Source organism: Saccopteryx leptura, chromosome 13 (genome assembly GCF_036850995.1).
Source record: "Saccopteryx leptura isolate mSacLep1 chromosome 13, mSacLep1_pri_phased_curated, whole genome shotgun sequence".
Lineage (NCBI taxonomy): Eukaryota > Metazoa > Chordata > Mammalia > Chiroptera > Emballonuridae > Saccopteryx > Saccopteryx leptura.
The window spans coordinates 12,717,937-12,741,667 of NC_089515.1; positions in this window are offsets into that span (position 1 = coordinate 12,717,937).

The following is a 23,731-nucleotide window of genomic DNA, read 5'->3' on the forward strand; positions in this document are numbered from 1 at the left end:
ACAAAAAAGATAATAAATAAACAAATAAATGGTATTTTAAATTTATTTAAAAATAAATAAATCCTGGGTTGAAAAATAAAAGGTACTTTTTCAACCCAGAATTACACACATTGAGCATTTTCCTCCCTAACTCATTTCAGAGTGCAAGCATCCACTTAATACAAAGAGATCCTGCTAAACGATGTTGTGAGTTAAATGGTGAACATGGCTAATCTGCCTGTCTTACCGGTGTGGTAATATAACATAGAAGTTGCTGTCCCCTACTCTACAGCCTGACCACCTGGGTCCTAATCCTGGTTCTGCCATTTAGTAGCGGTGACTTTGGGCTAGTAAGCCTAGCTGAGCCTTTCTTTGCCTGTAAAGTGGGGATAATCATGGTTCCTAACTCATAGGGTCATTTAGGTGGTTGAAGGACTTATTCTATGAATAGTACCTAGTGTATATTAAGTATTCTATTTGGTGTTAATTTTATTACTGTTCTGTTTCAACTATGCTAATGGTTATAAAACCACATTTATGTTCACATACAGCTAAATACACCATGACATCATTGTACATAAACTTCATAATACACTTACTTTTTAAGCTACTGAGTTAAAGTGATGAGAAAGTCAATCTACAAATATCCTTAGTCCGGTTCTCCATTTTTAAATGTTCCTAAAAGATGGCTGAAGGTATTTCTTGGTTTTTCTTAATATTTCACTCTCACCATAGAAACATTAAAATTTTCACGTATTTACGAGGCATTCATCCTTTTCATACAAACCTTGTTACATTATGCAGGTATCAAAGAAGAGATTGTAAATAAGAATAGGTACGTGTATTGGGTGATTTGGTTGAAGTATTTCCCGGAACTCACAGCCACCAGCCCACCTGGTGTGTGACCATGCAGTGATTGGAGAATAGACTGTTCAGCAACACTGAGCTTGGGGCTTGTCCCACTCAGTGTCCAGTAGTAACTGTGCCATGGAAAAGGCGTGTTCTGGAAGCTTCACCAGTGACAAATGGTCATTTTCTCCAAGTGGCATTTCAAGAATCAATGTTTACAGCCACATATGTAGGGTCAGCATGAACAACACAAACACCAGTAGCACCTCTGAGAAGACAGCATCTTCTCTTCAAGGGTAAGGACAATGCCTGAAACTTAGTGAGCACTTCATAAATATTTTTATTATTTTTTTTTTATTTATTCATTTTTAGAGAGGGGGGAGAGAGATAGAGAGAAAGAGGAGGGAGGAGCAGGAAGCATCAACTCCCATATATGCCTTGACCAGACAAGTGCAGGGTTTTGAACCAGCAACCTCAGTGTTCCTAGGTCGACGCTTTATCCACTGCGCCACTAGAGGTCAGTCTTCATAAATATTTTTAAATGAAAGAAAACCCCAAAGATCTACAATGAAAAGATGCCCATCTTCATTAGTTATTAGAGAAATGCAGATCAAAACTACAATGAGATACCACCTCATACCTGTTAGATTAGCTATTATCAACAAGACAGGCAATAACAAATGTTGGAGAGGTTGTGGAGAAAAAGGAACCCTCATCCACTGTTGGTGGGAATGTAAAGTAGTACAACCATTATGGAAGAAAGTATGGTGGTTCCTCAAAAAATTAAAAATAGAGCTACTATATGACCCAGCAATCCCTCTACTGGGTATATACCCCCAAAACTCAAAAACATTGGTACATAAAGACACATGCAGCCCCATGTTCACTGCAGCATTGTTCACAGTGGCCAAGACATGGAAACAACCAAAAAGCCCTTCAATAGAAGATTGAATAAAGAAGATATGGTACATATATACTATGGAATACTACTCAGCTATAAGAAATAATGACATCGGATCATTTACAACAACATGGATGGACCTTGATAACATTATACTGAGTGAAATAAGTAAATCAGAAAAAACTAAGAACTATATGATTCCATACATAGATGGGACATAAAAATGAGACTCAGAGACATGGACAAGAGTGTGGTGGTTACAGGGGGAAAGGGGGGGAGCGAGGAAGGAAGGAGAGGGAGGCGGTGGAGGGAGGAGAGGGGCACAAAGAAAACCAGATAGAAGGTGATGGAAGACAATTTGACTTTGGGTGAGGGGTATGCAACATAATCAAATGTCAAAATAATCTGGAGATGTTTTCTCTGAACATATGTACCATGATTTGTCAATGTCACCCCATTAAAATTAGTAAAAAATAAATTAATGATAATGTAGGGGAAGCAAAGAAAGAGCACAATACAAAGAGAAAGCCTTGAGCAATCTTGGCACTTGCTCATTCATTTATTCACCAAGTATGAGTGGCTACTCCACACCAGCACCATTCCAGTTTCCAGTCATACATCAATGAACAAAGAGACAGTGAAGACCCCGCCCTCGTGGATATTACAATGGGAGGAAGCAGCCAATAAACACAGTAAGCAAGTAAATCAAGTCTGTGAAAAGGTGGTTTAAGGGTGATGGTAGAAAAGCAAAGAGAGTAAAGGAGATTAGAAAACTGGGGATTTGATTGGAGAAAAGGGTTGCTATTGATTTGGATGACCTTAGGAGGCCTTATTGAGTAGGTGGCATTTGAGCAAGGACTCAAAGGAGGTAAGAGAGGCAGCAAAGTGGCTATCCAGGCAGAGGGACATGTGAGCGCAGGCCCTGAGTCAGGAGTGTGTCTCATGTCCTTGAGGAAATGCAAAAAGGCCAGTGTGGTGGAACCAGACGGAGAGAGAGCAGGAGCAGTGTAGAGGATGAGGTCACAGCGGCACGTGAGGGCCAGAGTGGGTCAGCCACTGGTCGTGTGACCACTTCAGCTTTTCCTGCCAGAGAAAAAGGAGCCATTGGAGGGATCTGATCGGAGAAGGGTCCTGGTTTGACTTTGGGTGTAACAGAGCCGTCCTGGCTGCTCTGTTGCTGATAAACAGAAGTAGAACAAGGGTGGCCTCATGAAGACCAGTTAAGAGGCTGCTGCAGTGACCCAGGTGGGAGATGACGGGAGTTTGAACCAAGAGGGTGGCAGCGAAGGTGCTGAGATTCAAAACACAGTTTGAAGATAGAACCAACAGGGCTTCTTTGTCATTACCTCTTCTTTAACTGAGCACTGAAGAATGCAATGACATGGGGGAGTCCTCGGTGCCTTTTGCAGAAGTGGAACAAGTGACTCACTTTTTTTTCTGTTTTATTCTTTTTTTTTTTTTTCTTTTTTTTTTTTACAGAGACAGAGAGAGTCAGAGAGAGGGGTAGATAGGGACAAACAGACAGGAACGAAGAGATGAGAAGCATCAATCATTAGTTTTTTGTTGCGCATTGCAACTCCTTAATTGTTCATTGATTGCTTTCTCATATGTGCCTTGACCGCGGGCCTTCAGCAGACCGAGTGACCCCTTGCTCCAGCCAGCGACCTTGGGTCCAAGCTGGTGAGCTTTTGCTCAAACCAGATGAGCCCGTGCTCAAGCTGGCGACCTCGAGGTCCCAAACCTGGGTCCTCCACATCCCAGTCCGACGCTCTATCCACTGCGCCACTGCCTGGTCAGGCTTCTGTTTTATCCTTGAATAGATTTTCTCTCATGAATAATTCTTATGATGCAAGTCAAATGGAACTTAGTGGTGTTATCTACCCTCTCTGGCTGTTTTCCTTGTGAGTATATGAAGGTGACAATACCAGCTCGTGGTGTTTTTGTGTGAACTCGGTACAGATGAAAGCTTATCTCTTAGAGATAATCTGCAGAGACTAGAAGAAACCCTTAGTAATAACAGCTGATCTGATTCCTCCTCCCGAGGAATGGATTAAGACTGGCCTGCAGGAATTATTTCAGAGGCTTCCTTTGAAAACTGTCTGGCATGTGGAGATTCCATTCTCTGGGGAAACCCCAAGAAGTCTACACTTTAGAAAACTATATGTCACAAAGGCTCAATGACAGATGGACCTGGGGAAGGGTCTAGGTCAGTGGTAGTCAACCTGGTCCCTACCGCCCACTAGTGGGCATCCCTGCTTTCATGGTGGGCAGTAGCAGAGCAACCAAAGTATAAATAAAAAGATAGATTTAACTATAGTAAGTTGTTTAATGAAGATTTATTCTGTCAAACTTAGCAAAAATCTGACATAAAATACTTGGTAATTAATTATTATTATATGCTTTAACTTGCTGTAACTCTGCTTTATAAATTTTATAAAGTAAAGTTACTTCCCTATTTTATAAATCACCATTACTGTGGAACCAGTGGGCGGTTAGAAAATTTTACTACTAACAGAGAATCAAAAGTGGGCGGTAGGTATAAAAAGGTTGACTACCCCTGCTCTAGGTGATGAAAAAGAAGAGAGAACCACAGGTCCAGGCCCTGGGATGACAAAGGAGAATGGGATTCTGTGCTGTCATCTTGACCTTTAAGAGCTTCCCCTGAACCTCGTATTATAGAGTGAATGTACTTAAAGTGTTGGCAGACCCCCCAGAAAAGGACAATCAAAAAATAAAGAGGCAATTAGCTTGACGGGGAAATGCAATGGTACATCTCAGGAACACCGAGTAAATGGCAATCCTACATTGTCAACAGTGTAATCTGGAAAACCCTGGGAATGACCATGCTCCCTGCATTTCTGATCCCGGAGACTGGTGAAATATCTACCAAGCAAACAGTGTTGTAAAGTACTACTTTGTGAACTACAGACTATAATTAGATAGTCATCACATACTTTTAAAATTATACACAATAAAAACATACATCGCTGCGATGCAATTCATTATAATTACAAGTTACCAAGACTACTTGAGGTTTCCAAGTAGCAGCATACTTTTCACAATCGTAATAGACTACACTAGAACGGGGTATAGGAACATTACTCTTTGAAAAATTAATTTAAATTTTTCTACATTCAGCAAAGAAATCTGAATGACAGAAAAGAGAGAAAAATCTCACCACCCAAGAGGCAATCACAAGGAAAGGAGGTTGGGAGGGTTTATGCCTGTGTCTAGAATTGGCAAATCATGCGTGGGTGGTCAACACAACTTGAAAAGGCCTAAATTCTAGAAGCAGGCTCTTGTGGAAAGAATATAGTATGGTGATTTGGAGACTGGACTTCAGAATGGGATTTGGGCTCAGAGCCAGGCAGGACCTTTTTATTATAGCTGTGTGATCCTCGGCCACTTATTCAACATCTCTGAGCCTCAGGTTCCTCATCTGTGATACTGAGATTATGTTGTGAAGATGAAACGAGATCATGTTCATGAAGAGCTTAGCCCAGCATGAGGTATACTGCAAATGCTCCATAAATGAGAGGTGTAATAGTTACCGTTATTTCCTTAGATCCAACCCAATCTCCTGTTACGTGTGGACTGGACTCAATGAATGTCATAGAGAGAAGTCGGGCTGCTCTTCCCAATAAGCCCAGGAGAAAGGCAGGACTGGAAGCTGGTGTCATCAACGGGTAAGTGTTCCGTGGGAGAGCAGTGACAATAGCAAGTCCGCAGGTGAGCGGCTGTGTGATTACGAAGGAATGGTGCACCCAGTAGACATGAACAACAGGGAGAGAGTCATAGCAAACAGGCCCATTAGGAAGCATGAGTAATTAGTTATATAGAGGTGAGGAAAGGGATGATTGCTGGGTGGGGATTTCAGGAAGAGGAAGAAGAAAAGTCTGCTCAGGGACAGGGAAGCAGAAGGTGATTCACAGGGGAGAGCTGAATGGTTTCAGTGTAGATACATCTTGTTCCTGTGAGGTTCTTGTTTCGAGACCAGTGTAGATACAACTTGTTCCTGTGAGCTTCTTGTTTCAAGACCAACAGCGTTCCTCGCCTGGGCTAGAAGTTCTGTCATCCACTTCCACTCATCGCAAGGAAAATCCGAGCCTGAATAGAGTAAACAGAGCCAGACGCATTTTAAAACAACTCGACTGCTCCTTCATGAAAGGATTGGGCACGAGTTTTGAGGCTGCTCACTAGTACAGAGCCTGGCAGGGCCCCAGAGCGGCCTTAGTGATGTTGCACTTTGCGAAGGTGTTTGGACTGCAGCTGCTAAGACTCTTCCATTTCTGCTCTCGGGCTCCCCGTCCATCGGCTGCCCCCTGTGTGAGTGGGGTTAGAGCAGTGGTCGGTATTTCTGGGATCCAGTTAAGGGAGATGTAGGGAAACTTTTTTTTTTAATTGGGGAGGCAATGAGACAGACTCCCACATGCACCCTGACCAGGGTCCACTCGGCAAGCCCCTACTGGGGGATGCTTTGCCCATCTGGGGCTGCTGCTCCATTGCTCAGCAACCGAGCTGTTTTTGTGCCTGAAGCAAGGCCATGGAGCCATCCTCAGTGCCCAGGGCCAACTTGCTTGAACCATTGGAGCCATGGCTGCGGCAGAGGAAAAGAGAGAAGGGGGAGAAGGGAATGGGTGGAGAAGCAGATGGTCGCTTCTCCTGTGTGCCCTGACTGGGAATCGAACCAGGGACTTCCATACACCGGGCTGACACTCTACCGCTGAGCCAACTGACCAGGGCTAGGGAAACATTTTGTAATAAAGAATCTGACTCATTTTTCTGATGTTTGATTGCTGACAGTTTTCAAGCCTTACCCTTACCTCTTTCCTTTCTGCCCACATCTGGACAAGCCGAAAGGAAAGCTTTTTTGGCACAGAAGGGAAGTTCAAACCATGCAAGCCCCTGCCTGCACGCAGGGGAGCCCTCGCTCCAACCCCACACCCTAGCCAGCATGGACACCTTAAGCCAGTACCCTTCCTCTCTGCTCTCCAATCAGTTTTGGACCAGCATGGGAGTCTGACCCGCTCTCCCCTGACTGACTCAGAATATAAGTGGAAACCTTTTATGTCCTCTGTTGTGTATGTCCAAACCAAAGTTTGGGTAGAGGACCCTCCTGTCTATTCAAGATGATCAGACCACATTCAGTTTCGGTTTTAAAAGAAACACGCTTGGGCGCAGGCCTGAGGATCCCCATTCCTGGGTGCTGGGCTTGACGAGGCTGGTAAACAAGCACCCAGCACACCCATCCGCTCATGACATCTCCAGGAGGGCCTGTTGCTCAGGAGCGCGCTTGGTGCTCGGCGCCGGGGCGCCAGTGGGTGTGTCCAAACAGCTACTCGCGCCCAACCCTGTTCAGACCCAGGTAAACACTTCCCATTTATTGCCCTGTGTCCTCAAAATTAAAAGTGACTCAGTCTGGGTGCTATGAATCTCTGTGGGTTGTGTCATTAGAGATGTCAGAGAGGTCTACTGCTTCGGGGTATGAGAAGGTTTGAGTGGTGGAAATTCTTAGATTTTTTTTTTTTTTTAAAGGAAACTATTATGTTGAGTGAAATAAGCCAGGCAGAGAAAGAAAAATATCATATGACCTCACTCGTGTGAGGAATCCAAGGAGTAAAGAGAACTGAGGAACGGAATTGAGACAGAGGAGGGATCCCAGGGACCAGAGGAAAAGAGGACAGAAGGAAAGGGGGTGACAGGATGGGATATACCTGAAGGGAAGGGGGGAGGGCGCTGTAGGGAAGGGGGCAGGGAGATGTTGAGGGGAATAGGGGGAGGGAGGATGCAATCGGGGTGACCCTAGAATCTATATAAACACAATTAATTAAATAAAAAAAATTTTATATATATAAAAAAAGATGATATACTGGATAAATCTTCTCAGGGAAATATACTGCTCACAAAAATTAGGGGATATTTTATCGCTTTATATTCACTTTGAAATACTTCCTAATTTTTGTGAGCAGTACAGATTTTGTATAACTAAGCATCATTTCTTAGTAATGATTAATACTGATGTTTTGGTTTCACTTACTCTTCCACATGAAATTTCAGAGGTATTCATAAAGTAGCAGTTTCCCAAACGTTGTACACGGTAGGGAGGAACACTTTATAATATTAAGCACACATAATATGTTTTTGTTGTTGTTTTATTGTGGCAACTAAATAGACTGAACACTAGAGAGATTAATAGTTATTTTTTTTTTTTTTAATTTTTTTTCTGTTTTACTTTTTATTCAATCTCCATGCTTCACTTTCTCTCTCCTCCTTCATCTACCACCAATAAATTTCACGGAACCCTCTCCCTTCCCTCTGATTCCAATGTATAAAATAAACCGTAAAACCACCATTCTCTGGAGCATTTTCTCAACATATTCGGATTCTGCTTCCCGGTGATTGTCTTCAGTTTGGCTCAAATAAAGTCATAAAAATTCTTACGGGTATTTGGATGTTTCTTATATCTCGATGCCACCAATTTTTAGCATTGACCCTGAAAATCCTACCCCAGGGGCCATTTTCATTATCTGAGTAAGGAGCCGAGGATCAGTGCCCTGTGAGCAGCCTGGGCCACCCCGTGATGGTTGGGGTGCCGCGGGCAGCACTCACGTGCAGGAGTGGAACTCCAGCAGCTCCAGGCCATCCTACGGCATCACGGGGCCCTATGCACAGTGCACTCTTCTCTCTAAATCTTTCTGCACTGCGCGGTATCAAGAAAGTGTCACGCCAGGTATCTCTAGAGCAGATGGGTCCTTCCACACTGCATTGTTCCAATCCTGCCACTGTAGGTGACTGGTACAGGCATCGGGCTTTGGATGTGAGCTCCCGCAGGGCAAGGCTGGGTCATGACCACATCTCCAATATTAGATGGAGGTTCAGTCAACCATTGGGGGAAATTTTTTGAATATTTTTTATTAACAATTAAAATAAAATTTAATGTTAAATGTAAATAAATTATTATAATTTATCATTTCCCACTTGATTACAGTTCTGAATACTTTGAAAAAAATTATTTAAAAAATATATAAAAAATCATTTTAATTTATTTTATATTTTGTTTTTTAACCCATTAGATCACTACTGTCAGTATTACACACATAAGGCCCTGGCCAGTTGGTTTAGCGGTAGAGCACTGGCCCAGCATGTGGCTCTCCTGGGTTTGATTCCCAGTCAGGGCACACAGGAGAAGGGCCCATCTGCTTCTCCACCCCTCCTCTTCTCACCTCTCTCTCTCCCTCTGTCTTTCACTTTCCCTCCTGCAGCCATGGCTCGATTGGAGCAAGTAGGTCCCTGGCACTGAGGATGGCTCCATGGCCTCCGCCTCAGGCGCTAAGAAGAACTCAGTTGCTGAGTTATGGAACAATGCCTCAGATGGGCAGAGGATCGCCCCCTAGTGGGCTTGCAAGGTGGATTCCACCCCCTTCTTAATGAATAAAAAAAAGAAATTACACACATACTGTAAAAAATATTTATTCTGATATCTTAATTAGTAATTCTGCAGAAGGCAAGATAAATAAGTGATGTGGAACACATCTATAAGAATGTATGAATTGTGTATATGTAATTTGATTACTTACACAAACATTACCCAGTGCATTAACAGAACACCAAGACACATGCAATAATAATTAAACTCAGTTGTCTTTGATATCTTGTTGACTCTGTCATATAAAAGCCATGGTCTTATCTGTATTTTAAAAATGTTGTTGTTATGAAGGTTTATGTGTTAAGGTAGGATGATGTAATATGTTTTATTTAACTTTATTATTGCTTGATTTATAACTTTTAAATATTTTGCATATGAATGGTAAGCCTCCACTTAGAGTCTTGCTTAAGACTCCAAGCATGTTAGGGGCATGACTAGCAACAGGATTAGTCGGATATATTCATAGAGTTCGAAGTTACTTCCAGGTAGAGTTATATTATTGTTAGTCACCCAAGGGTAGGGATGGCTTCCAATAATACCATGCTGACTAACTAGTTTAGGTCACAAAGGTACAAGCAGGCCAAAAGTGTCACCAATATAAAAACATGGCCAGCGGGAACTGGCAGGCAAAGGTGATGGAGAAATCAGGTTTGAAATGTATAAAGCCAGAGGATTATCTATGGAAATTTCAATAATCTGGTGTGTCGACTATAAGTGGAGAATTTGGCTGTCACTGATGCCTACTCAAAGTGGAAGTTCTCAAGTAGCAGCAGCACAGCATATACAATGTTACTGGCACCATATTTTTTAAAATAAGAATTGCATGAAATAGAATTTATGAGAATATTAGTGTTTAAATTTCTTAATAATTTGACATTAACACTGACTTCCACAAAGATGACAGAGAACTCATAATATGACACCATGAAGAAGACAGTAACCATTACATTGGTAATTGAGTGTCACCAATATAAAGAATATTTAAGATTAGTAACTTTACAGGAAGACTTGAGGTGATCTGAGATCTTAGAGCTTACATACAAAATAAACTTCAACGAGGGTGACTTGCCGGAATTTGACAGTTATCCTAAAAAATATACCTTGCTGGAGAAAAGGCTGAGTTAGCTTTATATTTTCTTTCTAAAAAAAAGGCATTATAAACATTTTGTCATATGAAGAGACATCAAAGAGCATGTAATCAACAATGAAGGAAAAAGAATATTAGAAAAGCATGACAGGAAAATTGGTAAAAATATCACATTCTAGATTTTGTAATGTTTTTGGCATTTGCAAGCTTTTGAAATCATAATTTTTGTGACTTATTTTAAACATTCCCATTCTGAGTATTATTTTCAGATTTGAGGTTGTGTAATCGCCCAGAAAGTCCTATAGCATATGGGACTTCCCATGTGCTTATCTGAATGATGATATATTTATCATTGATCATTTTCTATAAACAACGCACTCTCACGCATCAATAGTGATTTTCACACTCCTGCTGTCCACACTACTCTACTGGACCAAGATCACACCCAGCATGTGCAGGTCTCAGCTACCACCAACCAAAATACAACCATGGAACATTCCCTTCAAACCTATTCTACTGTTTACTTAACTCATAATTTTACAATGTTGATGGGGGGAAGGGGGTCTAAGGGAAAAACACAACGCCAGGCAAGATGTCCTGTTGGCACCTGACCTCAATATTTGTCACTTCTTTTTTTTTTTTTTTTTTTTTTGTATTTTTCCGAAGCTGGAAACGGGGAGAGACAGACTCCTGCATGCGCCCGACCGGGATCCACCCGGCACGCCCACCAGGGGGCGACGCTCTGCCCACCAGGGGGCGACGCTCTGCCCCTCCGGGGCGTCGCTCTGTTGTGACCAGAGCCACTCTAGCGCCTGGGGCAGAGGCCAAGGAGCCATCCCCAGCGCCCGGGCCATCTTTGTTCCAATGGAGCCTCGCTGCGGGAGGGGAAGAGAGAGACAGAGAGGAAGGAGAGGGGGAGGGGTGGAGAAGCAGATGGGTGCTTCTCCTGTGTGCCCTAGCTGGGAATCAAACCCGGGACCCCTTGCACGCCAGGCCGACGCTCTACCACTGAGCCAACCGGCCAGGGCTAATATTTGTCACTTCTTTGCCTTTAAATTCATCTTTCTCCTCCTCCTTATTTCTTTTCTTCTTTCAAATAACATTTATTTTAGTTCTTCAATGTGACACATGTTCGTAATACACACTTTTTAAAAATATGGAAAACTAGGCAATAGGTTTTTAATACATGATCCTGCTATGGTAAGAATAGTACTCAGCCTCGGTGGTTTTCCTCCTCAATACTCCTGAATCCTGTTTACCCATGAGAAAAATAGCATGCTGATGCAAAATGAGGCATATGCTACAAAATATCTCAGTACTCCTCAAAGTCAAGGTCATCAAAGCAAGGGAGGTCTGAGAAACTGTCACCCTACAGAGTAGCCTAAGGAAACATGGCGACTAAATGTAATAAATGTAATGTGGTATTTTGGACGGCGTCGCAGGACAGGAAAAAAGATATTAGAAAAAGTAAGTAAATCTGAATAAAGTAGGGAGTTTAGTGTACAATCACGTATCAGTATTGGTTCATTAGTTGTGATAAATGTACCGCCATAATGTAAGATGTTAACAAGAGAAACTGGGGAGGTGGAGCATATGGGAGCATTTGGGGACTTTCTATATGTACTACCTTTGCAACTTTTCTGAAAACTAATGTTATTCTAAAATCAAATGTTTGTTTATAAAAACAAATGAGCTTATTTCACTTAACATAATAATTTCCAGATCCATCCGTGTTGTCGCAAAAGGCGAGATTTCCTTCTTTTTCAAGGCCCCATAGTATTCCATTGTGTATCTGTACCACTACTTTTTAATCCACTCGTCCACTGATGGACATGGGCTAAGCCAGTCAGAGAAAGAAAAATATGATATGACCTCACTCATTTGAGGAATCTAATGAACAATGTGAACTGAGGAATGGAATAGAGGCCAAGATGAGATCAAAGGAACCAGAGGGAAAGCAGTCAGAGGGAAAGGGGATGAGAGGATGGGATCAGAGAAGGGAAAGAGCTTGGTGAAATTATATATACATAACAGAGCATTATAGAGAGCAGGACAACAAATCCTGGAGGGAAGGGAGGAAGGCGTTGGGGTGAGGGGGCAATGGTGGTGTCGAGGGGAACATGGGGGTGCGGGGGAGATATATTTGGTAGGACACTTGAATCTATGTAAACACAGTAAATTAAAATCAATAAAAATTTAAAATATAAAAAAACAAACAAAAAACAAATGAGCATAACTATAAACATCTGCCTGTGCACCCCATTTTGCAAATCAGAACCCTTTTTCAGAGTACTGCTTATCAAAATACACTTGATAAGCACTTGATAAGGTAACATAAATACACTTTGAAGTAGATGTCTCAATTCCATATACGCTAAAGCAGTGATTTTCAACATTTTTTTGAGCCGCGGCACATTTTTTACATTTACAAAATCCTGGGGCACACCATCTACCAAAATGACACAAAATGACACTCTAACACAGTACATATTATACATATAGTTAATAATATAGTTTCTAAATGTATTTATACTCACTTAGTGTGAAACCTGGGCCTGTTTCGATGAACACAAAAGGGATATCCTGGCAGCAATGGTAGAAAGACACACACGAAGCTCTTCCTCAACAGTTCTCAGTCTCTCCCTGTTTTTAGTTTTTATCGCAGTCAAGCTTGAGAAGCTCAGCTTACACAGATATGTGGTTGAAAATGGGAGCAATGTCAAAATAGTTTTGTTGGCCAGAATGGGGAACTCCTTGGCAACAGATAACCAAAAACTGTCCAAAGGAAGATCAGCAAACTTTAGCTTTAAAGTTAGATAACATTGTGATGCATTGTACATCACCCTCTGCGGGGGCCTCTTTTAAAAAGAAAAAGGTCAAATATCTATATACACCATCAGGATAGACATAACCAGCTGAGGCTGAGGCTTCATCTAGTGGTGGCAACATTTACCTCCAGTCCTGACCAGGATTAGAAATCGGGACCATGGGGAGGAGTAGCAGCTTCAACTACTCCCAGCGGCCACACAATGACAAGTGTGCGGCAGCCCGAGCGGGGACCTTCCTGGGTGTGGATGAGAGGCAGCCTACTATTGGTTCATCACTAGTGGTCAGGATGAATCCTAGAAGGTGATTGGTCATGAGCGTTACCTGTGCCTCCACTTTTCTTGTGGCTGATAGCTGGAGGGATTGTGAGGGGAATGTTTATGTTGGGATAGAGGCAGCTGGTGGCGGGCTGGATAAATAGCCTCCGTGGGCCGTATCCGGCACGCGGGCCGTAGTTTGGGGACCCATGTTTAATTTCCCCACGGCACACCTGACCATGTCTCTGGTTCAAAAACACTGCAATAAAGGATCCATATTTCTCTTTAAAGAGTTAAACACCTGTACCAAAGAGAATGTTTACATGAGATTCTAAAAATACTGTGGTGGCCCTGGCCGGTTGGCTTAGCGATAGAGCGTTGGCCTGGCGTGCAGGAGTCCCGGGTTTGATCCCCGGCCAGGGCACACAGGAGAAGCGCCCATCTGCTTCTCCACCCCTCCCCCTCTCCTTCCTCTCTATCTCTCTCTTCCCCTCCTGCAGCAAGGCTCCATTGAAGCAAAGATGGCCCAGGCACTGAGGACGGCTCTGTGGCCTCTGCCTCAGGTGCTAGAATGGCTCTGGATGCAACAGAGCGGCGCCCCAGAGGGGCAGAGCATCGCCCCCTGGTGGGCATGCCGGGTGGATCCCAGTCGGGTGCATGCAGGAGTCTGTCTGACTGCCTCCCGTTTCCAGCTTTGGAAAAAATGAAAATAAAAAATAAAAAATAAAAAAAAATACTGTGGTATCAAAGTCTCAACATAATTTAATATATATATATATATATATATATATATATATATATATATATATATATATATATATATATACATATCCAAGCCCTGGCCAGTTGGCCTGGCATGCAGGAGTCCTGGGTTCGATTCCCGGCCAGGGCACACAGGAGAAGCCCCATCTGCTTCTCCACCCCTCCCCCTCTCCTTCCTCTCTGTCTCTCTCTTCCCCTCCCGCAGCCAAGGCTCCATTGGAGCAAAGTTGGCCCAGGCACTGAGGATGGCTCCGTGCCCTCTGCCTCAGGCGCTAGAATGGCTCTGGTTGCGGCAGAGCAACACCCCAGATGGGCAGAGCATCGCCCCCTGGTGGGCATGCCAGGTGGATTCCAGTCGGCCACATGTGGGAGTCTGTCTGACTGCCTCCTCGTTTTCAACTAAAAAAAAAGTCTCTCTCTCTCTCTCTCTCTCTCTCTCTCTCTCCATGGTCCCAAGGCTGGGACTAGTCATCATTCCTATCCCCAAATCCTTTTTGACATATTTTCTACAAAATAATTTTCTAGGTGCATTTTTTTTTTTTTTTTTGCATTTTTCTGAAGCTGGAAACAGGGAGAGACAGTCAGACAGACTCCCGCATGTGCCCGACCCCAATGGAGCCTTGGCTGCGGGAGGGGAAGAGAGAGACAGAGAGGAAGGTGCGGCGGAGGGGTGGAGAAGCAAATGGGCGCTTCTCCTGTGTGCCCTGGCCGGGAATCGAACCCGGGTCCTCCGCACGCTAGGCCGATGCTCTACCGCTGAGCCAACCGGCCAGGGCCTAGGTGCATTTTTATAATTAGGTTAATACTTTATATACAGGGTTGGGAGAAAATAGGTTTACAGTTATTCATATGGCAAATAATGTAATAAATAATGATATAAGAATGAACTCTGTTTTATGTACTCACAATTGTGAACGTACTTTGCCTATTCCTGTATAATTTTGTACTGCATTTTATTATTGAACCATATAGCATCTATTTTTCATAAATACTATTTTAGTGGCTACATAATAGTACCACTATCTGCCTAACCATTTCTGTATTGTTGGGTACTTAAGATATTTCCAATTTTTTGCAGTATTATAGTCTGGCAGAAGATATCTCTGTACATAAAGTTGTTTGATATATTGAAATTATTTCCTTCTGATTGATTCCCAGAAGTGAAATTACTGGGTCAAGAATTTTTAATGCTTTTGATGAATTCGCTGCCTGGATATTTATTGCAAAATTGGCGGGAGTCAGCATCCTTGAAACGACCCTTCACTGCTTTCAAGCCAGTTGGTAGGTTCCCAACTCTAAAGGCACCGGGAGTATTGTAATCCTTTCCTCATTTCTTGTCGTGAAACATCGGTTCATTGTTTACATTTGATAGGGAACAGTTACCAGAACTGAAGTGTGTTCCTTCTGAGAACCATCAAATTAAACCACTGTATTAGAAAACAGAGGTGGTGATATATGAATGAGGCAGATGATACTAGGATAGTAACAGCCAACACATACTGGACTCTTTCTATGTATCAATCCTGGACTAAAAGATTTAGGAAAATTACCTTCTTTCACCATCACACTAGCCCCAAGAGGCAGTGTGGCAGAGGATGCTAATTACCTTCCAATGCCAATTCTCCTCATCTTTGTTAGTAATACAAACTGGTGTTCCTTTTCCATGCTTCCTCAGAGTAAAGACTCATTTCCCAGCCTCCCTTGCAGCCATGGGACTAAGTGCTGGCTTTTGAGTGGCAGGAGAAATTTTACATGAGGATTCTTATAAGAATCCAGCTAATTAGGTGTTGTCTATTTATTTATTATATGTTTATTACTTTTTACATGGCAAATTAAATGTAGGTGATTGCACTGCAGGTCGTTAGTGAAATTGAGGAAGTAAGGAAGGTAACTAAAGGTCATTAAGCACCTCTACTTACCAGATACTGTGTTAGATATCACATACACCTTACCTTATTTTGTTCTCACAATTGCCTTATAAGGTTGATACTTTATTCCAATCTTTATTCAGACACAGAAGGTGAAGTTAGGATGTTAACTCTTACAGGGAAGGGACCCATCTTCTTTTTCTTTCCTTCTATTTTATTTCATGGGTCATGGATATAACAGCTGGACCTCCAGAAAGTCATCTTGGACCATGAAGATAAGAGCTATACCCTAGGATCTTGGGGGAGTCTGGATTTATACATAGCTCAACCCTTATTTTATACAATAAAAACAATACTTGCCAGTGAAACACAGAGCAACAACGTAAGCATGTCAGATAGAGAAGAGGAAGGCTCTGGCTCAGTTGAGGATGAATATTTCTATCACACTTGACACTAAACAGAGAGGATGTGCAGTATAGTGGAAAGAGCCTAGATTCTAGTCCTGGCCTTGTGACCTTGGACACATTCCCTAATTTGTACAAGACAAGCTTCCTCATCTCCAAAAGAGGGGGTCAGATTACCTGTGGCTGGTCTTAAATTTCTGGTAGCTATGTTCTGTGATCTAAATATAGGGGAAGAAGTGTTGACTTAAGGGAAAAAAAATTGAATAGTTGATGGTAAAAGGATACAAACTTTTAGTTATCAGATGAATACATTCGGGGATCTAATGTATAGCATAGTGACTGTAGTTACTAATTCTGGATTGCATACTTGAAATATGCTAAGAGAGTAGATCTTAAGCCACACATACACAAAAGGTGATGGATGTGATAATTAACTTGATGTTGGTGATCATTTCATAATGTATACGTATATCAATTCATCATGTTGTATACTTTAAATACATATAACTTTACTTTTCAATTATATGTCGATAATTCTGGGGAAAAAATGAATAGTTGGGACCAGGAAAAAGGGCAAACCTACCAATATTCAAAATAAAATTAGTGCAGGCAAGTTAATGAAAATTATATACTTATTACTAATCAATGTGCAGAGGGAATGTTGGCAATTACAGCAACAAATTCAGTAACAAGGGAGTGAGCCAGCTAATTAGGTGTTGCCTATTTATTTATTATGTGTTATTATTTTTTACATGGCAAATTAAATGTGTGTGATTGCACTGCAGGTGCAATTAGTGAAATTGAGGAAGTAAGGAAGGTAACTAAAGGTCATTAAGCACCTCTACTTACCAGGTACTGTGTTAGATATCACATACACCTTACCTCATTTTGTTCTCACAATTGCCTTACAAGGTTGATATTTTATTCCAATCTTTATTCAGACACGGAAGGTGAAGTTAGGATGTTAAGGATATAATCCCCAAGATAATTATAAACACTGACTTAGGATCTGCTATACACTGTCAACATAGCAGTGTCTTGCAATGGCCTCTCAAGTTATTGGTTCTTCCTGACTCTGTTGTATTTTCTTTTCCTGATTCTTGAAACACACGTGCTTATCTTTTTGGTCTCTGAAATAACTTGTTTTCCTGTCGATTTCTAGGGCTCCACTGATAGTGGCTTTTTCGATTTTCTTTCTTTCTTTCTTTCTTTCTTTCTTTCTTTCTTTCTTTCTTTCTTTCTTTCTTTCATTATTTTTCAGATACAGTTATGCTGCAAGATTCTTCTCTTTTCTCCACACTTTGTAGATTCCTAGGTATTTTCACCTGTGGGAAGATCATTTTCTCCTATGACTTTATTGATCCTGTCTCTCTGTGAGAAACTTCTCTCCATCTTTTCTCTCAAGCTTTTGATCCAGCATTGCCAATTGTGTCTGGACCTTTCTAACTGGGTGTTTTCTCTGAATCCTGAAGTCATCCTATTCAAGTTCTGAGATCCTCCTTTCTCTCCAAAGAGCTCCTCTCACGCCTTCTCTGTTGCTGTTATAGGAACTATTCTTTGAGTCATGAGCTGGAAGCTACCAAATTATCTTTGACACTCAAGGTCCCTGGCTCCCAGAGAGACCTGCCAGTCCCTTTTTTGGCAACATTTACAAAAAACAGTTCAAAACCCATCTAAGAGGTGACAATTCTTTCCTGAATATTTTTCCTGACTCCCCTCAGTCTTGTAGATCTCTCTAGTTTCTGAACACACACTGCATCCTGTATTATTTTTATCCTTATTATACCAAATCATTCCATGTTTAATATTGTACCTAGACTTTCAAGTGTGCTTTCTTTCTTTTTTATTCTTGCTTTTTTTTTCTTTTTTTTTTTGTATCTTTCTGAAGTTGGAAACAGGGAGGCAGTCAGACAGACTCCCGCATGCGCCCGGCTGGGATCCACTAGGGGGCGATGCTCTGCCCATCTGGGGCGTCACTCTGCCGCAACCAGAGCCATTCTAGCTCCTGAGGCAGAGGCCATGGAGCCATCCTCAGCGCCCGGGCCAACTTTGCTCCAGTGGAGCTTTGGCTGCGGGAGGGGAAGAGAGAGACAGAGAGGAAGGAGAGGGGGAGGGGTGGAGAAGTAGATGGGTGCTTCTCCTGTGTGCCCTGGCCGGGAATCGAACCCGGGACTCCTGCACGCCAGGCCGACGCTCTACCACTGAGCAAACCAGCCAGGGACTATTTTTGCTTTCTTTTTCTTTTTCCCATTGATCCTCTTTATTCAGTTCTGGGGGTGAGTAGTGGGAGAACCCACCAATTTGCCCTCTGTATCCACGAGCTTGGTTGGTTGGCTTGTTTTCAGACTGCACATCTGAGTGAGATCACACGGTGTTTGCCTTTCTCCGACCTATTTCACTTAACATCATGCCCTTCGGGCCCATCCACGTTGTCACAAATGGCAAGATGTCATTCTCTTTTTATAGCTGAACAGTATCCCATTGTGTTATTCAATATTTTACAATATTTCATTGTAAAAAATGCAAATAATTATTTTTTTATCCTTCTTATAACTTTTAAAGTGTCATATTACTTCCTTCTTCATCTCTATTACTGAACTGTAACCCTGAAGGCCAATGGTATATATTTGTTTGCTTGTTGTGATAGCTGATTAATGTGGTATTTTCCTAAAACACGGTCCAATCATCTCACTTCCCTGCCTTGTCTGTGGGATGAAGTCCGGACTCAGCAGCATGTGATGCACAGTCTTCCTCACACTGCCCACGTGCTCCTCCCACCACTCCTCCCTCTCAGTGCCATCAGGCAGAGCCCTGTCCACAAGGAGGCTGTGCCCACGCCTCCCTGTTTTCATCTGTGCCAGTTCTGCAGTACCATTCCCTACCCCTCCCCTACCGAGTAAATCCTAACCCTCCACCCACATCCTGCTCAAGTATTAGCTACTCTGTGAAGTCGACCTACCCCTGGATGGAAATGGTCACTTACTCTGAGCTCCTCACACTTTTTACATATCTCTAACGCTGGTGTTATTACATTAAAAGTAGTCACATGTTAGAATGCCCCATCTGACTGCCTCCTTAGAGGAAAGAAATCAATGCCTCCTAGTTATCTTTGTGTTCCCCCAAACCAGGTAGGGATCCTGTTAGCGGGGGCCCTCGGTGTGAGGAAGAGAGGGAGGGAGGGAGGGAGGGAGGGAGGGAGGGAGGGAGGGAGGGAGGAATCTATATAAGTATCAAATGGACTCATTCTGATTTGGCTCAAGATATCTAAAAACAAAAATTCTTATCTGTGATCCAAATTTCTATAATTATAACCTTCAACAAGAAGCAACTCTACAAGTTTATCCAATTCATTCTTCATGTTTCCAAGTATATGTAGCCACTTAGGAAAAATTCTCTTCAGGCCTGGTTCCCATTCTCTGGAATCCAAGGATCACCATTACATACTGTTCTCTTGGTATAATAAAATAGATATATGTATCCCCTTATAACAAAACATATATTCCCCCAGAAAATAATGCCAGGAATTCAATACTTTTCATCTGGATAAATATTGGATTATTTAATTAACTAGTTCAATATCATTTACTTATGCTTCCATATTTCTAAAATGCGTAGTTGTCGCCTTAATTCATTTAAATTTTCTGTGGAAAAGATGACTTGGGGGTAACTTGAAGACAATTGAGTTTTCTTTTTTCGCAGGAGAGCCAGTGTTTGGGTTAATAGAGACAGAATAAGATGCTACTATTTGACGTTTATTGAACACACATCCTGAACTTCCATATATGGTAAATCACAAAACACATTTTCACCAAAGCTCTGCACCCTCTGGTTGACTTTATATTTAAATTCTACATGACGACACAACAGAGAAAAGACAACCCAATTTAACATCGGAGAGAGGTGTGTGCAAAAGCTCTCTGTGCCCTGGCCGGTTGGCTCAGCGGTAGAGCATCGGCCTAGCGTGCAGAGGACCCGGGTTTGATTCCCGGCCAGGGCACACAGGAGAAGCGCCCATTTGCTTCTCCACCCCTCCACCGCGCTTTCCTCTCTGTCTCTCTCTTCCCCTCCCGCAGCCGAGGCTCCATTGGAGCAAAGATGGCCCGGGCTCTGGGGATGGCTCTGTGGCCTCTGCCCCAGGCACTAGAGTGGCTCTGGTCACAACATGGCGACGCCCAGAATGGGCAGAGCATCGCCCCCTGGTGGGCGTGCCGGGTGGATCCCGGTCGGGCGCATGCGGGAGTCTGTCGGACTATCTCTCCCTGTTTCCAGCTTCAGAAAAAAGAAAAAAAAAAAAAGCTCTCTGTGCAGGGAGATCCATAGAAATGCAGGGTCTTGGTCTCTTCTTCTGATACTGCTGCTAGCTGGCTATGACCTCGGACGATAGAGGCCTTCTGGGTTTAACTGCTCTGTTGACAAAAATGAGGAAATTGAACGTGGTGACAAGGTGTGTGTGTGTGTGTGTGTGTGTGTGTGTGTGTGTGTGGTTTATAATCAGGCTAGACTTTAAATATAAGGATCACATTAACAGATATTTGAGTACGCTCTTCTGAGAAAATAAAAAACAAAACAAAACGATCATTTTGGCTCCCTCCTTCACAATAATGCTGGTGCTGGAACCATAAACCCATCCTAAAGTGTGATCATTTCCTGTCATCAATGCCGACTCAGGTTTCTCAGTCAGGTGGTGACTCTGGGTACCACCCAGACTCAGGTGTCTCAGTCAGGCGGTGACTCCGGGTACCACCCAGACTCAGGTGTCTCAGTCAGGCGGTGACTCCGGGTACCACCCAGACTCAGGTGTCTCAGTCAGGCGGTGACTCTGGGTACCACCCAGACTCAGGTGTCTCAGTCAGGCGGTGACTCTGGGTACCACCCAGACTCAGGTGTCTCAGTCAGGTGGTGACTCTGGGTACCACCCAGGCTCAGGTTTCTCAGTCAGGCGGTGACTCTGGGTAGCACCCAGACTCAGGTTTCTCAGTCAGGCGGTGAGTCTGGGTACCACCCAGACTCAGGTGTCTCAGTCAGGTGGTGACTCTGGGTACCACCCAGACTCAGGTGTCTCAGTCAGGTGGTGACTCTGGGTAGCACCCAGACTCAGGTGTCTCAGGCAGGTGGTGACTCTGGGTACCACCCAGACTCAGGTTTCTCAGTCAGGCGGTGACTCTGGGTACCACCCAGACTCAGGTTTCTCAGTCAGGCGGTGACTCTGGGTACCACCCAGACTCAGGTTTCTCAGTCAGGCGGTGACTCCGGGTACCACCCAGACTCAGGTGTCTCAGTCAGGCGGTGACTCTGGGTACCACCCAGACTCAGGTTTCTCAGTCAGGCGGTGACTCTGGGTAGCACCCAGACTCAGGTGTCTCAGTCAGGCGGTGACTCCGGGTACCACCCAGACTCAGGTTTCTCAGTCAGGCGGTGACTCCGGGTACCACCCAGACTCAGGTTTCTCAGTCAGGCGGTGACTCCGGGTACCACCCAGACTCAGGTGTCTCAGTCAGGCGGTGACTCCGGGTACCACCCAGACTCAGGTGTCTCAGTCAGGCGGTGACTCTGGGTACCACCCAGACTCAGGTGTCTCAGTCAGGCGGTGACTCTGGGTACCACCCAGACTCAGGTTTCTCAGTCAGGCGGTGACTCTGGATACCACCCAGACTCAGGGTTTCTCAGTCAGGCGGTGACTCTGGGTACCACCCAGACTCAGGGTTTCTCAGTCAGGCGGTGACTCTGGGTACCACCCAGACTCAGGGTTTCTCAGTCAGGCGGTGACTCTGGGTACCACCCAGACTCAGGTTTCTCAGTCAGGCGGTGACTCTGGGTACCACCCAGACTCAGGTTTCTCAGTCAGGCGGTGACTCCGGGTACCACCCAGACTCAGGTGTCTCAGTCAGGCGGTGACTCCGGGTACCACCCAGACTCAGGTTTCTCAGTCAGGCGGTGACTCCGGGTACCACCCAGACTCAGGTGTCTCAGTCAGGCGGTGACTCCGGGTACCACCCAGACTCAGGTTTCTCAGTCAGGCGGTGACTCCGGGTACCACCCAGACTCAGGTGTCTCAGTCAGGTGGTGACTCTGGGTACCACCCAGACTCAGGTTTCTCAGTCAGGCGGTGACTCTGGGTACCACCCAGACTCAGGTTTCTCAGTCAGGCGGTGACTCTGGGTACCACCCAGACTCAGGTGTCTCAGTCAGGCGGTGACTCTGGGTACCACCCAGACTCAGGTGTCTCAGTCAGGTGGTGACTCTGGGTACCACCCAGACTCAGGTTTCTCAGTCAGGTGGTGACTCTGGGTACCACCCAGACTCAGGTTTCTCAGTCAGGCGGTGACTCCGGGTACCACCCAGACTCAGGTTTCTCAGTCAGGCGGTGACTCCGGGTACCACCCAGACTCAGGTTTCTCAGTCAGGCGGTGACTCCGGGTACCACCCAGACTCAGGTTTCTCAGTCAGGCGGTGACTCCGGGTACCACCCAGACTCAGGTTTCTCAGTCAGGTGGTGACTCTGGGTACCACCCAGACTCAGGTTTCTCAGTCAGGTGGTGACTCTGGGTACCACCCAGACTCAGGTTTCTCAGTCAGGTGGTGACTCCGGGTACCACCCAGACTCAGGTTTCTCAGTCAGGTGGTGACTCCGGGTACCACCCAGACTCAGGTGTCTCAGTCAGGCGGTGACTTCGGGTACCACCCAGACTCAGGTTTCTCAGTCAGGTGGTGACTCCGGGTACCACCCAGACTCAGGTGTCTCAGTCAGGCGGTGACTTCGGGTACCACCCAGAAGAAAGCGCCTTTCGTGGAGCAGGATATCATTACATAATTCGAAGAATGGAGAATGCCTTCAATTGTAATTAATCAAACAAACAAACAAACAATAAAACCCCAAAAAGACCAAAACCCAAAAACCAACCAAGCAAAGAAAACCCCCAGAGAATCAGTGTGTTTTGATAAAGAAAGGGAATGATTTAGGTCCTGTCAAATCCGAAACCTTGCGATGGCATGAGAAAAATGAACACCACTATTATTTAAGAGAACAGAAACTGAGACCAGCTTTATTCCCATGGGGGAAGGGCTTAACAAGGAAGCAATAACACGGTGCTAAACTCCTTTAAAGCTCCCCCTTATGGATGAAGCACCACCCTTGGGCTGGGAGACTCCTAAGAGAAGAATAAGATCTTTTTTTTATTTTTTTTTATTTTTATATTTTTACAGAGACAGAGTCAGAGAGAGGGACAGACAGGGACAGACAGACAGGGACGGAGAGATGAGAAGCATCAATCATCAGTTTTTCATTGCATGTTGCGACACCTTCGTTGTATACTGATTGCCCTCCCATATGTGCCCTGACCGTGGGCCTTCAGCAGACCGAGTAAACCCTTGC